This window comes from Anneissia japonica, unplaced genomic scaffold (assembly GCF_011630105.1).
Source record: "Anneissia japonica isolate Jap-2015-1 unplaced genomic scaffold, ASM1163010v1 scaffold2834_len698180_cov181, whole genome shotgun sequence".
Lineage (NCBI taxonomy): Eukaryota > Metazoa > Echinodermata > Crinoidea > Comatulida > Comatulidae > Anneissia > Anneissia japonica.
Window position 1 is genome coordinate 275,980 of NW_022704877.1, and position 6,603 is coordinate 282,582.

General features: G+C 37.2%; 1 pseudogene; it reads left to right on the plus strand.

Moving 5' to 3' along the window:
* Positions 1–308: 308 nt before the first annotated feature.
* Positions 309–1,588, plus strand: LOC117104835 (annotated as a pseudogene).
* Positions 1,589–6,603: the final 5,015 nt, after the last annotated feature.

A 6,603-nucleotide genomic window follows, 5' to 3' on the forward strand; every position in this document is an offset into this window, starting at 1 on the left:
TTCATTAGATGGCTTCCAAAAGCTCCAGATGGTTTGAACCAACACCAACATAGACATATTGGGCCTCTCCCCCCCCACCCCATTATATCATGGGTGTGGTTGATAAACTATTTCGGAAGCTCTAAATAAAAGTATAGACCAACTTTCTTATTTCACAGTCATGAAAATAAACATAATTATGTTGATAAACTGTTTGGAGAGGCGGGAGGGGAAATGGGCTAATGCCTGTTTAGCCCCCTCTGCCCCTGGGAGCACCCGAGATCGAGGTTGCCTACTGTTTGATGAAATACTCAAGAACCATATCCGATATGGAAGCTTACTGTGTAAGGGCTTTTGCAGAGGCCATGATAGTGATTCCTTCAACTCTGGCAGAGAATACAGGACTTAACCCCTTCTCAGTAGTCACAGTTCTCAGAAACCGACATGCCCATGGTGAAACTGCTGTGGGCATCAATGTTAGAAAGATATTACCAATACATGTTTGTTTTATTTTTTATTTGAGCCATATTTAAAGAGGGTCGGCTAATGTTCCTAACGGAATTCAAACACATTTGAGGATTTTTGAAAAGTTTACCTAGATATTCCCCATCATAAGAGCTTGTTTGAATCTGAAGCAATAGGGGGCATATGCGAGAAGTTTACCAAGGACATTTCCTTTTATAAAAACTTGTGCGCATTAGGAGTTTAGGGGGAATTTGGGAGAAGGTTATCAAGTGAATGACATACTGTACACTCAGATGGACCGCATTTTATGTGTAGAACATGCTTACATCTTGGACCTTTTTGGGATTAAAAAGCCTGGTTGCATTGTGCTGCTTATTCAGAAGTGTATACTTATGGAAGCAGTCAATGATCTTGCCCTTTAATTTTTGGCCAAGGTGAAGATTATGGTGATCAAGGATATTGAATGATCAGACGTAGAGTTCATCTGCAAGAGTATTGGATTCAAACCAGTTGCCAGTGTTGATTACTTCCTACCTGAAACAGTGGCATATTTGTTCAGGTAGGAAGTGATCAACACTGGAAGTGATCAACTTGTAGAAAAGGTCGTTGCTGGACACAGGAATGACGTTAAGGTTACTGAAGCAGCAACCCCTGGTAAGACCGTAGCAGTTTTAGCAAGAGGCTCTAATAAGCTAGTAATAGAAGTGGCATAGAGATCAATCCATGATGCCTTGTACAACATCCGTTTTTTTCTTCAAAAACAAAGTGCTATGGGAGTGATTCCTTCAACTCTGGCAGAGAATACAGGACTTAACATGTTTGTTTTATTTTTATTTGAACCATATTTGAAGAGGGTTGCCTAATGTTCTTAACAAAATTCAAACACATTGTCTTGTCAAAAACAAGGCGCTCATCACCAGTGGTGTAGCACCTGAGACCGAGGTTGCCTACTGTTCGATAAAATACTCAAGAAGACTATCCAGTATAGAAGCTTGCTGGGTAAGAGCTTTTGCAGAGGCTGGTAAAGATTCCTTCAACTCTGGCAGAGAATGCAGGACTTAATCCAAGGACATTCCCCATTATAAGAACTTGTTCAAATCTGAAGTCTTATGGGGAATTTAGGACAAAGATATTAAGAGAATGACTACATCCAGATGAACCGTATTCTACGTGAAGAACATGCTTACATCTTGGACCTTGTTAAAGAGATTCAAAAAGATGAAGATTGTGGTGATCAAGGACATTAAGCAGTCAAATGTGGAATTCATCTGCAAGAGTATTAGATGCAAACCAGTTTTCAGAAGTTGATCACTTCCCACTTGAAACGCTTGCATATTGTGAACTTGTAGTAGAGGTAGTTTCCAGAACCAGCAAGGACGTTAATGAAACCGTAGCTGCAACCCCTGTAAGACAGTAAGAGTTTTATAAAGTAGCTCTAATAAGCTGGTAATAGAAAGGGCAGAGGGATCAATCTATGATGCCTTGTGCGACATTTGTTTTTTTCTTCAAAAACAAGGCTCTTATTGCCAGTAGCTGAGCACCCAAGATTGAAGAATTTGTGAGAAGTTTATCAAAGACATTCTCCGTTATAAAAACTTGTTCGAATCTGAAGTGTTGGGGGAATTTGAGGCATGGTTATCAAGTGAATGACTACACCCAGTTGGACCACATTCTACATGAAGAAAAAAATGTAAAAAAAAACTACATGAAGAAAAAAATGTAAAAAAAAAAGATGTTACCATACTTGATCTGAAGTCTATATTTGAATTTGTGAGGAGTTCATCAAAGACATTTTTCATTATAAGAACTTGTTTATACCTGAAGTATTAGGGGGAATTTGTGAGGAGGTTATCAAGTGAATGACTACACCAAGATGGACCGCATTTTACACAAAGAATGTGCTTACATCTTGGACCTTGTTAAAAAAATTTAAAAAAGCTTCAGTGATCTTGCCCTTCACTTTTTAGCCTAGATGAAGACTCTGGTAATCATAAGGCATTGAGTGCATGATGAGACGTGGAGTTTGATGCAAAGCAGTTGCTAGTGTTTGCTTCCTTCCTGAAATGCTTGCACATTGTGACCTTGTTAAAAAAAAGTCATTGCCAGAATCAGCAAGGGTTCTTCAACCTCTAGGAAATAAAATAACATAACAATTAATATTCATCATCATGTGATATTTTTTAGAATTCTTGGTTCTTACTATAGTCTCAGATATTACTAGAACTACAGTAGCATGTACCTGTGCTCCACACAGTGTTAAATGAGTGAAAAGTTGGCGAGGCATATAGTTAAATGTTATGGGAAATTGAGGAGACAATCATTAAGGATGTTATAGTTACCTTGTCACTTTTTCTCTAAAGGACCTCTTTGTAGATAATGTTTTGCGTTTTGCCACATGCATTGTATCCTAAAAAGATAACATTTATATAACAATTATGAAGGTGATGACAAACTGCGAAATATCGTAAAATATGCTGATGACACGGTATTTTATAGTGGGGTTTCATACGTAATTCCATGAACTGAATATCAAATATCAGCTGACCTTAGGAATACTCTTTTATATGGTTATAGTCTGCTCTATTTCTAGATATAATATATCCTAAATATTTATATGTCTCAACCTCAGATATATTTCCGTGGCCAAGCTGCCATATTCTCATATCATTTCTTTTTTAACCGGTTATTAGCACATTTGACTTTTCATGAATAAAATTCAACTTAAATATAGTACTGAATTCGCTTGCTATATCTAGCTTTTTCTGTAACTCATTCCCATTATTTGCTATTAAAACAACATCATCTGCAAAGAACAGACACCCCATTTGTATGTTATTAATCCGCACCCCCACTTTGTGTTTTACGAGTAATTTAGCTAACTCATTAATATAAATTGAAAATAAGATTGGTGATAGAACGCACCCTTGCTTTACACTCTCATCTATATCAAAAAAATCTGTTTCAATGTCTCCAATTTTCACTTTACCTTTAACATTTGTGTATAACCTATTTAAGATTAACCACACTTTTCCTTTTATTCCCATTTTCCATGCAGTAATGAGCAATTTATTCCTCCAAACTGTCAAAAGCTTTACGGAAATCCAGGAAGGCCATGTAGGTATCCTTACCCTTTGCTTACCTAATCCCGACAATATTTTTTATTGTAAAGATATGGTCCTCACAGCATCGGTTTTTTCTAAAGCCTCCCTGGATTTCCGTAAGTCTTTTTACTCTACAAATGACGAAATAGCATCTGAGACCAATCTATTAGATTTTTGCAACGCAAGAACCAAGAGTTATGCCTCTATTAGTTATCTAGGTCATTTTTGTTTCCTTTTTTAAAAATTGGGATGATAATTCCTTTGTTCCACTCATCGGGTGTACTTTCAATAGCTATCAGTCGCTTAAAAAGTAATAGTATAGCTCGGTGCATACCATCCCCTCCGTTTTTTAATATTTCGTTTGTGATCCAATCTATACCTGGAGCTTTATTGTTTTTGCTTTTACTAATTGATAAGATGATTTCGTCAATTCCAAAATCAAGATCAGTGAGGCAGTCATCATCCTGATCATCTTCCCTATGGCACCTTTGCTTTAAGTCCTGCAATAACTCTTTGGTTTCTGCTGGCATTGCAGAACCCTCAGATGATCTATTACTATGGCCTAAGGTTTTCCAGTACTGATGAACAGATTGCTTGATCATCTTTGTATCAGTAGTTGTTGTGTCAGAGTTCAATATGTTTATTCAAGTGAGGCTCAGCTTGTGGTTCACACCTTACATTACCGGCTCTCTCTTCTTCTTGGCCAACTTTCTAAGGTCGGTTTCTCTGGTTGCGGGTTGGGCAATGTTGTTGTGTCCAGTGTGTTTACACGTAAAACATTGGATAGGTTGTCCAAATCTACAGTTGCGTTTGATGTGGTTGCGTTCTCCACAAAAGTGGCATCCTCTCTGATTTGTAGTATCTGCAGATGCTCCTGGATTAGTATATTCCCTAAAATTACCTATGCTACGATTTCTGTTTCGTTAGGTTTTGTTACAGTTGATACCTTTAGATTGGTACTGGTTTCTTTTCTGTGACGCAATTTTGACGGATCTGGATTATTCTTTCAAATCGGTATAAATTTATTATAGTTCATAAGTAGTCGCTTGGTTCCTTGTTTATTTAAATGAAGGCCATCAGGTAACAGTGTTGTGCAGTCAACGGAATCATCCTGCATTTTGAAATTATTATTGTTGTCGATTATAATGCAGTCGTTATCATATGCAATGCTCCTTAGCTTGGTGTTGAGAGTATTGACCCGGTCCTGATTTAATGTATCATCATATCTTGGACAAATTGTTGATATAGCTATCGAGGTGTTAGGTGCTTTGCATTTTATTTCATCAATAATATCGATGTATACAAGCTCTGCTAGCTCACAGTCTACCGAATGACAGCAATCATTGGTGCTCCCTTGTAAAATTACAGATGAAAAGTTATCAACATCCAGTTCTCGTATACGTGCTTGTATGACGAGTGCATTTTTGCCACGAAGGCATTCGACTGATGTTTGTTCCAATCCTTTTTCATGAATGTCTCTCAGGATAGAATCTCCTATAATAAGGTTACGGTTATTTTCAATTTTATATCATCATTGTTTGCTAATTTGATACTTGTTGGTAGATCATTGCTTTTGATGGACGACTTTAACTTTTGGTTTTCTTCTTCTAGCAATTTTATTTTATTTTCCTGTTGACTTACTTTCATTGATAGACTATTTATAGTTTCGTGTAGGTTTGTTATTAAGTAAGGAATTCGTTTACACTTGATGCAAAACCAAACATATAAACCCTTACTAGCCCTAACACACTTCCTATGATAGTGGGTACCACATAGTTTGCATTCAATTGGGTTATTGTTGTTATTTATCTTGCAACCTTCCAGACACTCAATGTGTGGCGATTTAGATTGAGACGGCTGAGATAGTATATCGGATATTATTGAGTCATCATCGGTAATAGGCCTTTTAGTCTGTGTGTTATTATTACCCGTGTCTATCACATCATTAACTCTGTTGCCATGGCGACTGTAAACAATAGCGATTTTGAGTGTTCACCGCTACCTGCTCTGCCTGTATCGAGGTATTGTGTTGAGTCGTTCAGGTGTGACGATGACGATAATGACAGTTAGGCCTCCAGTCAATCAAGGTTCTTACAATCACCTGTCAATTCGGGTGGCTTCTATCTACCCACCCATTAGCCCCTTTACCCGCACAAGACAACAGGCCTGGTGCTGGTTATGCCAACTTTGTATTAAAGATAACAGGTAATAATGATGCCTCGTTCCCAAAACAAGCTTACTAAAGGCTCTTGGTATCTTATGTATTGGTATGTTAGCAATAATGTTAACATTAATCTGGATTTGAATTTTCGTTCACTTATCTGAAATTTTATAACATTTTCCCGACGAGTATGTAGATGTGTTGTCCTGGCAGGATTCTAGTATCAGGGTTATGAAGGTGATTACAACTGTGCAATATTGTAAAATACGCTGATGACAAGGTAATTAGTTGCTTCCTTTGTGAAAAGTGGTAAAATATCATTTTCTTTTGACCAATTTAGTTTGTTGTTATGTGTATATGTGTGTGATTTCATAAAGTGTTCATGTGAGATTAAAAAGCTCAAGTTACATTATCTTCACTAACCTCCCTCATCTGAAGATTGTCTTGCTTTTGATTGGGATGAAAAATGATCCCATAATGACCTTTGACTCCAAATACTTGAACACCATATAGACTGTCTTATTCCAATGCATATGTTCAAAGGACAAGACTGCGCTATGTTATTTGTGATAGAAGTAGTACGATTTTGGGTTTTTTAATCCTTATGAACAGGGTGTAACTTTCGACCCCAAATGGTGAACACCCCATATATGGGAGGTGTCACCAGTAAAACTGACCAAGTTTGATTGAAATCTGTTTGGCACTATAGGTAGTAGCATTTTGAAAAGAATCAGAAAAAAATGCTCTAAGAAAACAGAAGAACTGGATGGGGTGGGAGAGTGGTGTGTGAAGTTGCGCTGACTGCTTTCCACCTTCACTAAGGCTGTTTAAAAGTATATAAACAGTATTTAAATCACAAAATCAAGACTTAAATAAATAGAATTAAAGAAGTACGAA